This window comes from Lissotriton helveticus, chromosome 8, assembly GCF_964261635.1.
Source record: "Lissotriton helveticus chromosome 8, aLisHel1.1, whole genome shotgun sequence".
Lineage (NCBI taxonomy): Eukaryota > Metazoa > Chordata > Amphibia > Caudata > Salamandridae > Lissotriton > Lissotriton helveticus.
The window spans coordinates 1,180,520,128-1,180,539,897 of NC_136069.1; positions in this window are offsets into that span (position 1 = coordinate 1,180,520,128).

Sequence of the window (19,770 nt, forward strand, 5' to 3'; positions counted from 1 at the left end):
GGCTGCGGGTGCATAGGGCTGAAGTGGCGTCGGGTTTGCTGCGTTGCTCCCGGTGATGCCTGAAACAAAGAGTTGCTGGCAGGCAGCTAGATGGAGGAGTCGGGTGGTTCCAAGGATGGAACTAGGAAGGAGAAGTCCTGAAAGGGAAGGGGACAGAGTCTTGGTCACTAGCCAGTGACGGTGCTGGAACCAGGAGGGAACCAGATGCTGTCGCCGCGTTCAGGGGAAGGAAGGGTCGCTTCTCTCTGTAGCTGCGCGGACCAGGAGCTGTTCTTCACGACCAGGCTGGAGGCACGAGCGGTCCCACGTAGTCTGCTGCTGATGGCGGTGTTGGATCGTCGATCTGGTCAACAGGCCTTGGCTAGTGCAAGCCACGCGGTGGAACAAAGATGGCGTCTGGTGCGGACCAGGAGGGTCCGGGGTGCTTCTCTTTCACAAGGAAGCAAGGGCCAGTCTGGGGGACCAGACCAGCAATGTCGAAATCTTCCGGTCGTCTCCTCAGAGGTCACGAGCCAGCCAGCAAGTGACCAGACAACAGGAAAAGGCAGCAACCAGGCAAAAGGGACCCACGCAGATCTCGTGGAGGCTGGGGGCTGGTCTTTGATGCAGGTGCTGTGTCGGTGTGGGGCTTCTCAGTCCCCGATGCACTTACTCGAGGGTCCCTCGGTGGTCGTGCTGGAAGCACTGTGCAGGTTTCTTGAAGATGGCCGTCTCCACGTTGCTCGTCGCACCCACGGGTCCCAGCTGTGCTGTGGATGTGGGTAGAGGTCAGAGGGGTCTGGAGGTCCGGGTCTCGTTGAGCTGGGTCGTCGGGTTCCAGGAAGGAAGGACTTGCAGCAAACCGCGCAAGAGCTTGATGGTGCCTGCGAAGCAGGATGGTCACTCCCTGACCATAGGGGAGATTCTTCAGTCTTCTGATGTTCAGGAGGTCGAAGGTCAAGAGTTTCTTCGTGGAAGTTGTCAAGATTAATCTAACTGGGAATGGGACCAGCTCCTACCTTTATTCAGCTAAAGGGGGCTGCACTACGACTAGGTCCCTTCCCTGGGTGGGACCAGGAAGGGGGGTGGTTACACCCCCTATCCTTTGTCCGGTTTCCCGCCAGAGCTGGGGCTGGAGTGACCCAGCAACTGGTTGGAACCGGTGTATGCACAGGGCACCTTGTGTGCCCCAGGCATGTCTCATTCCTTTCAGCCTTGGCCTACCTAATACACAAAATCCTGTCTGGGGTGGTGCTAGCACCTCCCAAGGCAGGAAACCCTTTGTCTGGGCCTCCCTCGCTGGAAGGACTCCCAGCAGCAGGAGGTCAGACTTGTGTCTGTGGTGGCAGCATCCATCTTGTGATGCTGAGGCTCGAGTTAACTTTAACCGGGGTTCACAGTTATCTACATGTCGTGTCACTCTAGAAGGGTGGAATGCTACCCCCGTCGCCAGAATTGGCGAGGGGGTAGTATTCCAAATCGTATGACACCTTACTCGACATGTTTTGATAATGTTATACCAGAGTTAGCATTTTACCGCGAGGTAGATAATGCACTTAAGAGTATATGGTATAGCGTTATCATGGAACAGCTATTAGGACTTGGTTCCGCAAGCTGCAAACGGGCTCAGCTCATGCCAGAGCACCATCTCACATAATTCCAAGCACTCTGCCTTCAGGATTGATAAGGCCTTCCATAGGAGTGACTGATAGGAATATATGTGTCCATTTTGGGGTTAGATATAGGTATACTATATCTATAGCAAAGGGTGTTTACACCACCTTGCCCCAGCTGTCATGCAGCCAGTTGTGTCAGATTTAGATGGCCAGCCAGGGGTGGCATAATACATGCTTCAGCCCCTGGTAGGCCCTGGGTACACCTATGCCCTGTGTACAGGGACTGATAAGGTGGCCCAGTACCAATTGGTAAATGCACCTAAATTACATGCTTGTCAATTTAGAGAGAGAACAGTTAGGCTGTGGGTCTGATTAGCAGGCCCACAGCCAGGGAAAGTCGTAAACCAGTGAAGCAAAAAGAAAAATCTGGGGTGGCCATGGGATTGCAGACCCCACTCTCCTACATTAACTATGATGTAATTAGTTTCCATTTAGGGTACACAGTTACAGAGTACCACATTACGTTATAAGTATGCTATTATGATTATATGAGCTTGTATATCACCTCACTAATATTAACAACACCATCCAATATGTCTCAGCAATTCATATGAATTATGTTTTTTTTTTACATCTGAATGCCTTACAATGATAAGCGGTATCCATATTAATCCTTGAGAAGGTTACTATATGGGCTACAGAGCTTGAAGGGCACCCTATGGGCTCCTGTATTGATTTTTCCAACAACAATATATCATTTGAAAGACCAAACAGTACCACTTCTGCGAAGGCACTGCTTTTCTTAGCGCATTTTAAGTACAATAACACTTTAGCTCGGTAATTAACTGTAGTCTATTACTGTTACCTATTCTAATATGACCGACCTTTTTAATGAAAAAGGCCTGGTATACCTTTAATCCTTCATCCTTAAACTAACTGGTTTCCTGATGCCGGCTGTCACCCCAGCTCTGTTTGTACACCTTTCGATCCCCCTGGCCTATATTAAATGGAAACCTTTACCAGTATGGCCTTTTGCACAACGACTAAGTTCATCCATTGAATTTGACTATTAATGTATAATACTGTGGCGTTACGTATTTTGTGAGCGGTTTCGGTATTTACAATCACATTAGTTTTGAGGCATTGATTTATATTTCTGTCTGGCCAAGGAAATCACACCTTTTTTGCTCCCTCAATATGGCCGCTAAACATCATGATGGTTTAAACACACTATGGCTATACACAAATCCCTAAGCACCTCCAATATGGCCCCATCGTTTTGCTAGATCGGGCGCAAGCACGAGCATCAGGATGATGTTCAGAATCTTCTCTCTATAACAGTATTAATTTTGCAATATCCCTGATTTATGGGCAACATTTACATAAAAAAAACACACTATGGCATCATTATTCCCCGTAGTACCTCTAATATGGCCGCCACCCTATGATATCTCCATTGTACCTCTAATATGGCTGCCACGCTAGGATTGACCCGGCGCTAGTACGAGAGTCTTGTAGACGTTAAAATTTCACCTCTCGAACTATATTGGTACCAATGACGGGTGTCTTCGCAATACCGCTTATGTGAGAAGACGCACAAGTTAATTACCTTCGGTAACAATATATATGTAAGAAACATTAGTAGTGATAGATTTTTCACCTTAGAATTACCCCCAGGCGTCAGACTGGATCCGGAAAGTTTTCATCAGCAGTACCCCTGTGCGTCGGTAGGCATCGTCATGCGGCTCCGCGTGCGTGGTTGGCTTTGGGATGACCTTGCTGGAGCTACGTAGACGCGCCCAGGTGCGCTGACGTCAAATCTGTACATGACTTTCCACACCAGGAACGCAGAGCCATGCAAAAAACTGACCTCTGGTGCCATGAAACTAGGGCCCTGAAAGGGATGACCTTAACCCTAGAAATCAGTTCGCAGAACGGGGAGGATGGGTGGGGCGGTAAGGAATCTATCACTACTAATGTTTCTTACAGATATATCGTTACCGAAGGTAAGTAACTTGTGCATTTGAAAGAAATACGTAGTGATAGATTCCTTATTTTAGAATAGATACCCCAGGGGAGACAGCGTTTACAACGCTGTGAGTCCCACACGCGTTGGTAACAACGCAGACATTACATCGTCCGTGTTGTTACCACGCATGGCATTACAACGCAAGTTGTTTCTACGACTTGCACTAGATGGCGTGCAGCACCAGTGAAAGTGTGGGATTTTAAGTCCAACACATTTCCTGCTGTTGCGCTAACTGGAGTAGGAATAGTAATTTATACTATTCCTAATTCCAGCACACCATCAAGTGCAAGTCGTAGAAATGGCTTACGTTGTAATGCCATGTGTGGTAACAACACGGACGATGTAACGTCTGCGTTGTTACCTACCGCGATGAAATCTGTGGCATTGTAACGTCACTTATTCATATCCCAGCAATACCAACCACCAGAAAGTCCTGGAGAACAGAACGGCAGATTAACCCTTCTCTCCAGACTTGGCTGTCCAGACAGTAATTCTTGGTAAACATGTGCAGCGAGGCCCACGTAGCTGCCAGACAGATGTCATGCAAGGGGACTCCCCGTCCCAAAGCAGTAGTGGCAGCCGTCACCCTGGTAGAATGGCCACGCAGCCCCACCGGAGGCTCCTTTTTAGCCAGAGAATAACAAGCCTTAATACACAGAACGGCCCATAGAGAGATGGTCCGCTTGTGCACGGCCCGACCTTTCTTGGCGCCCACGCAGCTAACAAAGAGCTGGTCATCCACCCAGAACTGTTGTGTGCGGTTAAGGTAGAATGAGAGCGCACGTTTTGGGTCCAGACAGTGGAGACTCTCTTCCTCTTTAGAGGGATGCGGAGGCGGAAAGAACATTGGCAAAGTGATGGTCTGTCCCATGTGAAAGGCTTTGACAACCCTTGGCAGAAAAGATGGACGAGTCCTTAGAACAACTTTGTCCGGATGGACAGAGAGAAAAGGAGTTTTAGAAGAAAGAGCCTGGAGCTCACTCACTCTTCTGGTAGAGGTGATGGCAACCAGGAGAGCAGTCTTTAAAGTGAGAAAACGGAGAGGACAGTTGTGAAGTGGCTCAAAAGGAGCACACATCAGATAAATCAGAACAAGGTTCAAGCCCCACTGAGGCTTTACGAAAGGACCAGGAGGGAAAAGATGAGTAATGCCTTTTAAGAATCAATTTACAATGGGGGACTTGAAAAGGGAAGGCTGATCTGGAAGCCGTAAAAAGGCTGAAATGGCCTAGAGATAGCCCTTGATAGTACCCAGAGCAGAGCCCTGCTGGGCCAAAGAGAGAAGAAATAGAAGGACCTCGGAAAGATGGGCAGAAAGTGGATCCACAGCTTTCGCTGTGCACCATGCCACAAATTTATTTCACCTGCAGGCGTATACCGTTTTAGTGGAGGGACGCCTGGCTGCCAAGATAACATCGCAGACTTCGGGAGGCAGGTCAAAAGACGTCAACTGCCACCACTCAATCTCCACGCAAGGAGGTGAAGGCTGGACAGGTTCGGGTGGAGAACCCTCCCCTGCTGCTGCAACAGAAGATCCTCCCGCAGAGACAGTCGGAGCGGGGAATCGATCGCCATGCCGAGTAGCTCGGGATACCATACTCTTCGAGCCCAGTCCGGAGCTAAAATAATAACTTGGGCCCGGTTGCGCTTGATCTTCTTCAGCACTCTGGGTAGAAGTGGAATAGGCAGAAAGGCGTATAGTAGACCACAACTCCACTCGCGACGAAATGCATTGCCTAACGAGTGCCGCCTTGGAAATTCCAACGCGCAGAACTGATGACATTGCGCGTTCTCTTCGGTGGCGAATAGATCTAACCAAGGCTCTCCCCACTGCTGAAAGAGACCTTCCGCCACGTCCGAGTTCAGTCGCCATTTGTGATCCATCATGCACCGGCGGCTGAGTTCGTCCACCCTGGCATTCAGAGAACCTGCCAGGTGTTGAACCACCAGGGAAATGCCCTGATGTTCCAGCCATGTCCAGAGGCGCAGAGCCTCCTGACATAGGACACATGACCCCACCCCGCCCTGTTTGTTGAAGTACCACATGGCGTTGGTGTTGTCTGTGAACACCTGCACTACTCTCTCCACAACAGAGGGAAGGAATGCCTTCAGTGCAAGTTGGATCGCCCGAAGCTCCAGAAGGTTGATATGGAGCCGGAACCCCGCCGCCGACCAGAGGCCTCGGATCTCCACCTCTCTCATGTGGCCGCCCAATCGCAGAATGGACATGTCCGTCACAACTGTGTGTTCTGGTTGGGAGAAGGATCTTCCATTGACACAATCGCGATTCGTGAGCCACCACTGCAAGTGTCGCGCAGTGCCCTACGAGATCTGGACGTGATCGGACCGGCTGCCCTGATGCTGTGCCCACTGGAACTTCAGGTCCCACTGCAGAGCCCACATTTGCCACCTGGCATAATCCACTAGCAGGAGGCCATCAGGCCCAGGAGCCGGAGGGTCATTCTGACCGAAACCCGGGATAGAGGCTGAAAAATCAGAATCATAGTCTGAATATCCCGGACTCGCTGCTCGGGAGGATAAACCTGAAACTGCGCCGAGTGCAGAACCCCTCAGCGGAAGTGGAGCTTCTGAGAGGGAATCAGGTGCGACTTCGGCACATTGATGGAAAACCCCAGCAAATGCAGGATGTCGGCCGTAGTCTGGAGGTGGGAGACGACTGCCTAGGACGAACCCGCCTTCAACGACCAGTCGTCGAGATAGGGGAAGACTGAAACCCCTGATCTGCGCAGATGAGCTGCGACCCCCGCCATCACTTTGGTGAACACCCGAGGGGCACTGGTAAGGCCAAAAGGGAGCACAGTGAACTGAAAATGCTTGTGGCTTTCCGTGAACCACAGGTAACGCTGGTGGGCCGGCAGAACATGGATATGAAAATAAGCGTCCTGCAAGTCCAACGCTACCATCCAGTCTTGCTGGTCTAGGGCAGACAAGACTTGAGCAAGTGTGAGCATCTTGAACCTCTCCTTCCGGAGGAAGCTATTGACGTTCCGAAGGTCTAAGATAGGACACAGGCCCTTGTCCTTCTTTGGAACCAGAAAGTAGTGGGAGTAACAACCAAACCTACTTCTGGCGTCATAACGCGCTCGATGGCCCCCTTCGCCAAGAGGGCCACCGGTTCCTGCTGGAGAAGTGCCAATTGATCCTCGGCATGCGGTGGTACTAAGGTGGCATGGCTGGAGGGGTGGTCTCGAAGGGGAGGGAGTAGTCCCTTCGGACAATTTGCAGCACCCACTTGTCCGAGGTGATGTTACGCCAGTGGGGGAGATGATGGTGAATTCTGCCGCACACTGGCGTTTGATGGGCCTGAAATTCCAGACTAGGAAGGCTTTGCAGTGGATGCTGTGGGGGTGGACTGACCCGCCCGCTGGTCCCTGGCCCTGCCTCGACGGTTCCCACTTCCACGCTCTCGCTGATGATGTTGGTGCGGCAGCCTGTGGCTCTGCGAACGTGGTGGGGCACCCTTTCCGTGGCCACGATAGGAACGAAAAGCAGAAGGCGGACGAGGCTGAGTGGCCGACAGGACTTGGCTGTAGCCCAGGAGTCCTTAAAACGCTCCAACGCACTATCTGCCTTATTGCCAAAGCGGTGAATGCCATCAAAGGGCATGTCCATCAGTGTGTTCTGGACATCCCCAGAGAAGCCAGTTGTCCTCAGCCAGGCGTGGCACCGAAGTGCCACCATCGTGGAAATCGCCCTGCCCAGTGAGTCGGCGGTATCAAGCCAACAATGGATGGTGAACTTAGCTGTGACTCTCCCAGCTGCAACAGCCTGGGAGAGTACTGGCTGGGCCTCCTCCAGACAGTTAGGCAGCACCTGCGCAACCGTGTCCCACACAGAGTGGGAATAACGGCCCAAGAGGCATGCTGTGTTCACCGACCGCAGCCCTAAGCTAGCAGATGAAAACAGCTTCTTGCCAAGTTGCTCCAGCTTCTTGGATTCCCTACCCGGAGGGGCGGAAGGAAACGCGCTCTGGGAAGTAGAGGCTTGGACAATCAAGCTCTCTGGGGTGGGGTGTTGGGAGAGAAAGAGGGGGTCACCCGGGTCCGGCGATGGCGTCGGACCACGTTCCTGTCCACAAGAGCCCCTGTGTTGGGCCTGGACCGGGTGCCCAAAAGAATGTCAGACAGTGCTTCGTTAAAGGGTAGCAAGGGCTCCAAAGAGGTTGCCGCCGGCTGGAGCACTTCTGTCAGGAGGTTAGTAGGGTGTTCGAGGTGGAGGGCCTCGGCTGCCCTACGCACACCACTGCGTAACTGGCTCCCTCCTCTGTAGACACGGTAGGAAGAGACAGCATGCCAAGGGCAGGTGAGGTGTCAAGACCACTGGCATCCCCCAAATCCTCTGACCAGTCCGGATCATAAGCACACTCTTGTGCAAGAGGGTCCTCAGACCCTACCAGTCCTCCCCTTCCACCGAAGTCTGTGGAACTGGCTGAAAATAAGGAGGCCAACATAGGGCAAAAGGGCCCCATCAGCGTTGGAATCTGTGCCGAGCGGCGCCGATCCGTCCCCATGTCTGGGTCAGGGCTGAACCTGGGGATGTCGTTGTCCCGAGGAGCGGGCGACGTCGGTGGTGGTGCCCGTGGGGTCGGTGGAGGTGTGATTAGGTCAACCGGCGTCGACCGGGGTCTGATCCTGGATCCCAGGGGGTCCTGCAGCACCGGAGCCGACAGCGACACCGGCGCCGGAGCTGCTGGCGATGGATGGGCAGGACCCCCAGTCGGGCCGCAGGGCCCGTAGGTGCAATAGGGGGCCAGACGGCCCAAACAGTCGGGCCATGGCAGCAAGAAACTCTTGCACCTGTGCAGGCGTCGCCGACGGACCCGGAAAAGGTAGGTAGGCTGGCAGCGACGTTGCAGGCTCCGCTGGAGCTGCTGGAGTGGCATCACCCGCACCCTCAGCTGCAACGGGCGAGGGGAAGTCGAGGAGCAATAACACTTCTTCGACTCCTCTTTGAAATGCTTCGACTTACCTGACCCCGAGTGCGAAGACTAAGATCCAGAAGAATGATGGTGACGGCTCCGTGACCGGTCCCTCGACCTCCAACGAGACCGGGACCTTGAGCGGTGCGGAGCCGACTGTCGGACTCCCAGCAACTTCGGGACCACTCCAGCAGTCTTTGGCGCCATGGCCCAGCAGTCGGGGGAATGACTTAGAGTTGTGTCGCGCCCCAGGCAGTAGAGACACACACGGTGTGGGTCCATCACTGACATCATGCGGTGACAGTCCCCACAGTTCTTGAAGCCGGGCATCCCTACGACACCAGGAGTCGATCGACTTGAGAAATGAGACAAAAGGCCTCGAAAAAACTCAGTCAATAACTGACAAGGGGTACTAGCTCTTCCCGGATCTGCGCTTGCTGGCGCGGAAAAAGAAAGAACTGACGTCAGTGCACGTGGGCGCGTCTAAGTAGCTCCAGCAACATCATCCCGGTACCAACGACGCACACGGAGCCGCACGACGACGCCTACCAACACGCAGGGGACTCCTGACGAAAACTTTCCGGATCCAGTCTGACGCCTGGGGGTAATTCTAAGGTAAGGAATCTAACACTACGTGTTTCTTTCTGATGTTTATTTTCACAGTCATCGTTAAGGATGGGGTTATGCACTTTCCTGAGTACTTCTAATATGGCCACCACCGTCACAATAGAAATCAAGGGTTCTACAGATCCCGACGCGTCTGCACGTGCGCACCTCGTAGCCCCTCACAGGCTCATTAAATAGATCGGTGCTGGTTGAGACTTGAGTAGCTCCGCACCAAGAGAGACAAAACTCTTTACTGAGGTGAGTTTGACTGTGGCAGATGCCCTGATGAGATTTTGTACCGCTAATTAAGGTCAAATTGTTCAATTTTATACCCTATATCCACATTGTCTTTCAGACTGCTAAAAAATGATTGCAGCACGAGGGAAACTTCTTTGATTTCCCGGGTGACCAGTGCCCCTCCCTCTTGCCTGAACCTAGGCCGAGGTTGCTAAATCAATATGACAGGGTGACCAGTGCCCTATATTATAAGGCCAGGGTGACCAGTGCCCTAAACTAACTTAACTGGTTTCTTGGTGCTTGGTGAGTACAGAAGGTGTCCTTCTCTCACACCTTGTTAACCACCTAATTAGGGTACTTTATATATAGGTACCCTTTGAGACAAGACAATCAACTGCACACTATACTTGGCGGGATCCTTGCCTGAGTCTGCCCGACCCACGAGATGATAAGCTTATCCAGCCTTGTTTTGTCCTTTTTTCCCCAAGTCTGGTTTATTCTCGCCTTCTACGTATTCTAAATTACCTACTTGCTTTATCAGGTCATTTTCCTTGACCATAAACATCAATACAAATTATTTCTAAACTTTCGGCCAAATGTAAATGCCTGGGGTAAGCCCACTTTAGGTTAACATCCTTTCCACTGCTCACTTTAAGCCTTCATCATTTTAATCATGGTCCCATTACAGTCCCCAGAACTCCTTGTCCTGAAGAGACCCGGTATCGTGAGCGGGTCGAAACTTCATCGACTACAAAAAGGGAGAGTCCTAGGACACTATAAGAAATAACTACAAAGTGGATTGATATTTGATTTCATAAGGGACCTCCCCGATTACTCCAATAACCAACTGCTTCTTTTTTATTAGTCACTGTATAATATGTCACTGTTGGTTTTGGTCACTATCCTGGGGCACAAAAGTCTCTTGGATCACTTTTTACCTTGTATATAGTGTGAATACAGAACAATTGATTTACTCTTTTTTCATATGATTGTTTGTTTCAAAATAAAAGTTACGCCAATGTTCGGCTGAAGTGGGCTTGATAGAAATTCCTTTGTTTGTGGGCTTCAATTTCAAAAATGTGATTGAATCCATATTAAACCAATATAATAACAGAGTTAGATGGACATAACTCCCCGTTCTAACTACAAACTCTATTTTGGATACAAGGTAGCAACATACCTTGCTTTATTTTCACATTTGTTTTTCAAATGAGTTCCTTGTGAACATTGTTGGCCGACAACCTAGGGCCAAGCACAATCATATTACCAGTAAAGGGTATTCCAATCTAGAGAAGGCACCTGTGACTTTGGTAGGCTTCCCCTATGGAGTGCTAAATGAAGAATCCACTAGAAGGTTGGAGGGACACAACCATTAGTGGACATCCGAAATAGACTGTTTCAATGAACTACATCCAAGCCAAGAGGCTCCCTTGATGTTGGAGCTACTGCTTTCTCAGGCACCACTGAATGACTCAAAAGACCATACAGACATGAGACATCAAGAGGATGCATTAGGCCAGACCCGGCAAGCTAGATGTGAAGAACCAAGGTCCATACGTGACTCTGAAATACAGAAATTCTCTCCCGAACATCAATAATCCTCAGAAGAAAAGGTCTTCATGCAGATCATGCCAACCACTACCCTATGATGATTAGCCTCTGACTAGCAGACAGCTGAAATGTTTGGGCAATGGTCGTAAAGTCAAAATTGTGGAGGAGGGACATATTGTGCTGGAGATGTTCCTTGACCAGCACTGGAGACTTTGATTTCAACAGTCATGCATCAAAGTATGGAATACATCAACATCTTACCTCTGCAGAAACCTGCCTTACTACCACCAGTTTTGTGAAGATAAACAGTGCTTTGAGTCTGAACAGTAAGACCATTAACTGATGGTATGAGATCCCACTGTGAACCACAAGTAACACCTGTAGGTGGGTAGAATTAGAAGATGAAGATATGTTACTTGAAGATCCTGGGACAGCAACCTCTTTTCTTGCATTTAGGACCAGAAAACCTCAGCTTAAGGACAGCCTTTTTGAACGTGTTCCACTGAATGAAAAGATTCAGAAGGCGAAGTTTTCAGCATGGGTCTCAGACTACAGTCATTTTTCAGGACCAGGAAGCAAAATACTGTGTCCCTTTCTACCATGGGCACTACCTCTGTGCCTTCTTGCAAGCCCAGAACTTGCCTGTGTCCAAAACAGAAGTGTATGCCAGAAAGCACGTCCTGGATCAAGGAGTGGTCCAAGTGCAAGAATATAAAGGGTAGATCGTGGCTCTTGCTTAGTAGCTGGATGCCCCAGTGCTCCATCAAGATAGTCTACCAACTGATATAGATAAGGGAGGCTCTCCCCCTCTCATCATAAGACAGTGGTTTAAGGAAGAGGAATCAGAGAGGATTTGAGGCAGCAGAGACTGCAGAAGTTGGCTGGTACAGGATCTGCTGCAGTTAGTGATGTCCCATTAGGTCTTCTGTTGGGGAGCCTAGACAAGCTACAGAGGCTGGCACTGCTAGATTTGGAGGATCCTGGAATAGCTTCAAAATGTTCTGTACTGCTGATGGAACTGTCTTTATGTTAGGTTACAGCGAACAAGCCCCAGCTCTCCTGTTCTTCAAGAACTGCATAGGAGCCACATATGAACTATCAAAAGGCATGTCTGTTAGAGTGGCTTTGACACTGCCTGAAAAGTCCATAGAACGCATCCAAGCATGTTGGCATAGGGTGATGCGGGCAGGGTGGCTTGATCCATGGGCATGGCTGAGTCCAGGCCTCAAGTCATGCTTTGCATGGATGCATCCAAAACATTGCTAACAGTCTGTTAAGGGTTTTCAAAAGGTCACGAAGACCAATAAGTCAGATTTGCCAGTTCCCCAAAAGCCTGAAAATATCAGTCAAGGAGCATGCAGCACTTAACATGGGAAGGGCGAAGCCTCTGGAAGCAAAATATTGCTATACAAGACCCACCCAGTCCAAGTTTTTTGTTTAATGACTGGAGGGGCCGTGGTGAAGGAATTCAAGCTCACTTCAGATAGGGAAACTTTCTTTCGGAGAGTGACACAGTAGAAACTATGGAGAAGCTCTGTACCATCTGCCTATTTGTTTGTGGGCTGGTGAACCCAAAAGAACAAGTTACTTACCTTCGGTAACGCTTTTTCTGGTAGATACAATATCTGCCTGTGGATTCCTCACCTTGTGAATATCCCCTTGCGTCAGCAACGTTCGGAAATTTTCTTCGTAGCACGCCGACGTGGACGACGTCACAGGAGTACGACCTCGTGCGTGACTCCGCCTGACGTCACCGACCCCTTATCAGGCCCACGCCGGCGTGATGACATCAGTTCCGCCCTTTTTTCCATGCCTTCGAGGCACACGGACGGACCAACGATAGCAAATATGCAAATATACAATGTACCCAGTACACATAAATCAAAATCAATACAATAGCATAAACCATATATACAGAAAGACCAGGTATAGCAGAGTGGACAACGGGGAGGCGGGTGGGCATGTAAGGAATCCACAGGCAGATATTGTATCTACCAGAAAAAGCGTTACCGAAGGTAAGTAACTTGTTCTTCTGATAGATACATCTGCCGTGTGGATTCCTCACCTTGTGAATAGAGTCCCACAGCAGTCCCCACTCCCGGAGGAGGGTGTCCACTCCGCTACACCAGGAAATCTTGAAGAACAGAGCGCGCGAAGTGGCCGTCCCTCCTCACCTCGGTATCCAAGCAGTAGTGGTTCGCGAAAGTGTGGAGGGAGGCCCAAGTCGCGGCTCTGCAAATGTCCTCAACAGGTACACCTCTAGACAAAGCAGATGTTGCAGACTTTGCTCTAGTTGAATGTGCTCTAATACCCTCAGGAGGGTCCTTACCCGCAAGGGAGTAGCAGATCTTGATGCACAGGATTATCCACCTGGAAAGTGTGCGCTTGTGCACCGCTCTGCCCTTCTGACAGCCAGCAAAACCAACAAACAGCTGGTCGTCCACTCGGAAGTCTTTAGTCCTGTCCAGATAGAAAGACACCGCCCTCTTAGGGTCCAGACGATGCAGTCTCTCTCTTCCTCCTTAGAAGGGTGAGGGGGAGGATAGAAGGTAGGAAGGGTAATGGACTGTCCAAGATGGAAGGGAGTAACCACCTTAGGCAGAAAAGCAGCCCTGGTCCTGAGAACCATCCTTTCAGCATGAATTGTCAGGAAGGGGGGCTTGGAACTAAGAGCCTGAAGCTCACTTACCCTCCTTGCCGAGGTGATTGCAACGAGGAAGATCGTTTTAAAAGAAAGAAGCCTCAATGGACACTTGTGCAAGGGTTCGAAGGGAGAACCCATTAAAAAGGCCAGCACAAGATTCAAATCCCAATGAGGAACAACAAAAGGAGTAGGAGGGAACATATTCGTTAGACCCCTCAAGAACCTTAAAACCACCGGAGATTTAAAAAGAGAGGGCTGATCCGGCAAACAGAGAAATGCCGATAAGGCCGAAAGATACCCCTTGACCGTGGCCACAGCAAAACCTTGCTGCGCCAGAGAAAGAGCAAATTGTAAAATGTCAGATAAATGAGCCTTCAAAGGGTCAACATCCTTCTCCCTGCACCAAGAAACAAATTTAGACCACCTATAGGAATAAATGGACTTAGTGGAGTCACGCCTGGCAGGAAGAATGACATCCACCACATCGTGAGGGAGAGAAAAAGAACTCAAGTTGCCCCGTTCAATCTCCAGGCATGAAGGTGCAATGTCTGGAGGTAGGGGTGTAGAACCTGCCCCTCCATCTGAGAGAGGAGGTCTGCCCTGTGAGGGAGACGGAGCGGCGGGTGAGAGGAGAGGTGGAGAAGGTCTGTGTACCACACCCTTCTTGGCCAATCCGGGGCGATCAATATGACTTGGGCCCGGTCTTGGCGAATCTTCCTCAGAACCCGAGGAATCAAGGGTATGGGAGGAAACACGTAAAGGAGTTGATTTCCCCAACTCAACTGAAACGCGTCCCCCAAGGCTCCTTGCAACGGATACTGGAGACTGCAGAATGACGGGCAGTGAGCATTCTCGCGAGCGGCAAACAGGTCCACACGAGGAGTCCCCCACATCTGAAAGATGTCGTGAAACACCTCCGGGTGAAGCCTCCACTCGTGGTCGGCAGAGAACTGCCGACTGAGACTGTCCGCACGAACGTTCAGAACCCCGGCCAGATGATTTGCCATCAGACAAATCTGATGGTCCTGAACCCAGGACCAGAGACGCAGAGCCTCTCTGCAGAGACACTGTGACCCCACTCCTCCCTGCTTGTTGATGTACCACATCGCGGTCGTGTTGTCCGTCAGGACTTGAACCGACCGACCGCGAAGGGAAGGGAGGAAGGCCTTGAGCGCCAAACGTATCGCCCGCAATTCCAGAAGGTTGATGTGAAGCAACCTTTCTTCTGGAGACCAAAGGCCCTTGACCTCCAGGTCCCCAGATGAGCACCCCACCCGAGAGTGGATGCATCCGTTATCACTGTGGCCACTGACGGAGGCAGTTGAAAAGGCTTTCCTTGAGACAGATTGCCTTCCACGCCCCACCAAGACAGATCCGCTGCAGCTTCTCTGGAGATCCTCACTGACTCCCTGAGATCTCCGTTGTGTTGATACCACTGCCTGCGGAGGCACCACTGGAGTGCCCTCATGTGCCAGCGTGCATGACCGACCAACAGAATGCAAGAAGCCATCAGACCGAGCAGACGAAGGACCTTCAGGACTGGAACAACCGCTCCATTGTAGAATAAAGGAATCATCTCCTGTATGTCGTGAATCCTTTGAGGTGGAGGGAATGCACGACATACAGTAGTGTCCAGTACCGCACCTATGAACAGGTTGCGCTGGGAGGGCACCAGGTGAGACTTGGGTACGTTTATCGAAAAACCCAACCTGTGCAACAACTGAGTTGTCTCCTGCAGATGATGGAGCACCTTCTCCGGCGACTCCGCTTTGATCAGCCAGTCGTCCAGATAGGGGAACACAGGTATCCCCGATCTCCTGAGATGCGCAGCCACCACTGCCATCACCTTGGTGAAAACTCGAGGCGCAGTAGTAAGTCCAAAAGGAAGGACCGCAAACTGGTAGTGCTGCGATCCCACCGTAAAACGGAGATACTTTCTGTGCGACTTCAGAATGGGGATGTGAAAATACGCATCCTGCAAGTCGATCGACACCATCCAGTCTTCTTCCATCAGCGCTTGAAGAACCTGAGCAAGGGTGAGCATTTTGAACTTCTCCTGTTTGAGATAGAGGTTCAAAATCCTGAGATCCAGGATTGGCCGAAGCCTGCCATCCTTCTTGGGTATCAAGAAATACCGGGAGTAGCACCCTTGACCCCTCTCCTGCTCTGGAACCACCTCTATTGCACCCTTTCGGAACAGAGCCAGGACTTCTTCCTGCAGGAGCAGCAGGTGGTCCTCTGAACAATAACCTTGGCAAGGAGGGTAATTGGGAGGGAACTCCTGAAAAGGAAGTGCATACCCATTTTCCACGAGATTGAGAACCCAAAGATCTGATGTAACCGATTCCCAATCTCGTAGAAAATGAGTAAGCCGACCCCCTACTGGCCCCACATGATCCAGAATGGTGGATCTAGGGCTGCTTTGCTGATGCGGGTGGGGGTTGGGTATTATTGGAGGAAGTGGAGGAAGAGGAGACTTGACGCCCACGTCCACGACCCTTCTGTCTACCTCTATAGGACTTATACAGAGGGTTCTGCTGTTGCTGCTGTTGTTGTTGGCCTTGTCTGAAGGGACGAAAAGAGGATCTACCAAAGCCTCTAAACTTTCTAGTTGTCGACCCTCTCATCTGGAGACCCAAAGATCTTGCAGTAGCACGGCTATCTTTAAACCTTTCCAAGGCGACATCCGCCTTTTTACCAAAAAGGCCAGTCCCTTCAAAAGGTAAGTCCAGCAACGTAGATTGCACATCTGCAGAGAAATCAGAGGATTTTAACCACGCGGCTCTCCTGGTCACAATAGAAGAGCCCATAATCCTGGCAACAGAATCAACTGTGTCCATGCCACTCTGAATAACCATACGCGCAGCAGACTGAGTGTCTGAGACCACCTCATTAAAGTTCTTTCTATCTTCCTCAGGAAGCTTAGGTGATAACTGCTTCACAGAATCCATCAATGCATGGACATACCTTCCTAAAAGGCAAGTAGCATTAGCGGATTTAAGAGCCATGCTCCCTGAAGAGAAAGTTTTCTTTGCAGACTGATCTAACTTTTTTGAGTCTTTGTCTGCTGGTACTTGAGGGAAAGAGCCTGCAGCCCTGTTAGAACATGCCGCCTGCACTACAAGACTTTCAGGAGAGGGGTGCGAAGAGAGAAACTCAGGGTCACCAGGAGCCACCCTGTAGCGCCTTGCAATAGATCTTGAAACCGCAGGAGCAGACAACGGTCTTTTCCAGATCTCTTTTATTGGATCTGATAAGGCATCAGTGAACGGCAATGTAGGTTCAACAATAGAAGAGGGAGAATGCAAAACTTCTGTAAGGATGTTGGGCTTGTACTCAACCGTGGGCAGTTTCAAGTTGAGAAGATCTGCAGCCTTCCTAATAACAACGTGATAGGGTGCCACGTCCCTAGAAGGAGCATCAGAAGCTGAAGGTAAACCCCACTCAGGAGAGAGCTCCAGACCACTAGCATCACGTAGGTCTTCAAAGTCATCATCATGATCAAGAAGCTCACCCTCTTCCACATCTGAATCTTCATCTCCCTTTTCTTCCAGAAGACGCTGAGCCCTTCGTCTCGACCACTCTATCCGAATAGAAGTCGACGGATTCGGTAACGACTCAGACGGAGCCGGATTCGACATCGAGCAAGGAGCCGGGGCAGCCGGAGGACGAGACTCACGGACAGGTGTGGAACCTCGATCCAAACTACGAGGTCGATACGGAGTCGGCGAAGCCGCATGCGGAGTCGAAGACCTCGGCGGTGCCGTACCGAGCCAAGGTGTAAGAGGCGCCGGCATAAAAGGCATAAATGGAGCTGGGGCGTACGACTGAGGAATGCCCAAATTGTATGATAATGGACCCATGGGACCAACAGGTGCTCCAGCGGGGTACATCGCCCTGGAATATACTCCAAACATCGCATTGAGAAAATGCGAGGGGTCCTGACCAGGAAAGGGAGGGTACGAACCTACCGGATGCTCTAAAGGAGGCCGTTCCGACACAGGTTCATTCTGACCTTCTTGGTCCACAGGAGTCTCCATCGGAGCCGGAGTTTGAGGAACTACCTCTTCTTCCTCCTCATGTTCCGAAGAATGCAAAGATACCGGATCCGGTTCCGGAGTCGGGGAACCCCCGATGGACTGAGCAGGAGAAGGAGAAACGAAGTCCTTATGGTGTTTGCGAGACTTCTTCTTCGAATCTGAAGATTCTTTCCCCGAATGATGCTTTGAGCTGTGTTTCCTCCTCTTGTGCTTCCTCTTCGAGGAGCTCGAAGCGTGACCCGAAGCCGACTTGGATCCAGATCTTGATCTCTCTCTGGACCTCGACCTCGCTCTGGATCTCGACGCTGATCTCGACTTCGATCGAGACCGTTGCTTCGACTTCGAGCGTCTCGACGTCGAAGATCTCCCAGCATCTCTTCCCTTTACCTTCGCGAGAAGTAGTTTTGCTTCACGCTCTCGAAGCGCCTTAGGGTTCATCTTAAAACAAGATCGACAGTTCTTAACGTCGTGGTCTGAACCCAGACACCACAAACAAACGCTATGTGGGTCGGTGATTGACATCATGCGGGCACAAGATCCACATTGTTTAAATCCTGTCTTCCTCGACGACATCCTCGATGAAGAAATAAGTCGCAAAGGAGAAACAGTAACGTTTAAATAATAGCCAGATACGAAGTATCGCAGAAGATCCCGAAAACTGTTAGCGTCGAAGACGCGGAAAAAAGGGAACTGGCGTCATCACGCCGGCGTGGGCCTGATAAGGGGTCGGTGACGTCAGGCGGAGTCACGCGCGAGGTCGTACTCCTGTGACGTCGTCCACGTCGGCGCGCTACGAAGAAAATTTCCGAACGTTGCTGACGAAAGGGGATATTCACAAGGTGAGGAATCCACACTGCAGATGTATCTATCAGAATGACTTGGTCTCAAACAAACATAACAGATTTAAGGAGTGCCTAATGTTAAGAAAGCAAAGGCTCCACAACTGCAGAAGAGGGCTGCACTATCCCTGTCAAAATGTTACATTCTGCTTCCACTGAAAGTAAAGTTTAATGCAGTTTTACATACCAATATAGCTATCATATCAAAAAGACTTGCTCTGAAAAACAGCCAGAGCAAACACAGACTTGTTCTGAAAGAGGGCGAGAGTGAACAAAGACTTGTTCTGAGAGGGGGCCAGAAGGGTATAGCATATCCATCCTTCTGAAGTATACAAACTAATTGCATTTTGTAGCTCAGTCTGTGAGTAAAAGTTGCTTTGTACTCTTGGTTTGCTGACATTTACCATGCATTTCCTGTAGGATGGGATGCATTTGAAGCCTGCAATAAGAAATTAGAGGAATGTGTTTGAACATTAGTCTGGGGCAGCAGTTTGCACTGCCTGAATGAAACAGAATCACTGTTGAGCATGGTTGGGTCTAGAGGCATCAACAGTGATGCGCTCTCAAGAGAATGGAATGCTTTCCCTCGTGTGATGTCGACGTAAGCTCTTACTAAAGTTAGGACAGTGCATGGTGATAGAGAGGACCTAGCCTTATTCAGAGTGGGCCCCAATGAAATGAGTCAGTATGGTGCACAAGTTACTTACTTGTGTAACGATATATCTGTAAGAGACATTAAGTTAGTGATAGATTCCTTACCTTAGAATATCCCCAGGCGACAGACTGGATCCAGAGAGTTTTTCTGCTTGGCAGTAACACTGCGCGCCAGTAGGCGGCGTCCTGCGTCTCCGCGTCCTTCACTGGCGTGGTAGGCGCCTAGATGATGTCACGGAGAGTACTTAGGCGCCACCCATACGCGCACACATCAGTTCTATACACAACTATTCCGTGCCGAAACGCAGAGCCATGCAAGATACTGACAATTGGTGCATAAAACTAGGGCCCTAAAAGGGGATGAACTTAACCCTAGTAATCAGTTCGCAGAACGGGGAGGATGGGCGGGGCGGTAAGGAATCTATCACTAACTAATGTCTCTTACAGATATATTGTTGCACAAGAAAGTAACTTGTGCATCTGAAAGAGACATGTTAACTTAGAATAGACCCCAGCAATACCAACCCCGGTGGAGGGCCTGCAAACAGGATTACACCAGAAAGTCACGGAGCACAGAACGGCCAAAAAAGCCTTCCCTCCGGACCGGACTGTCAAGGCAGTAGTGCTTAGTAAACG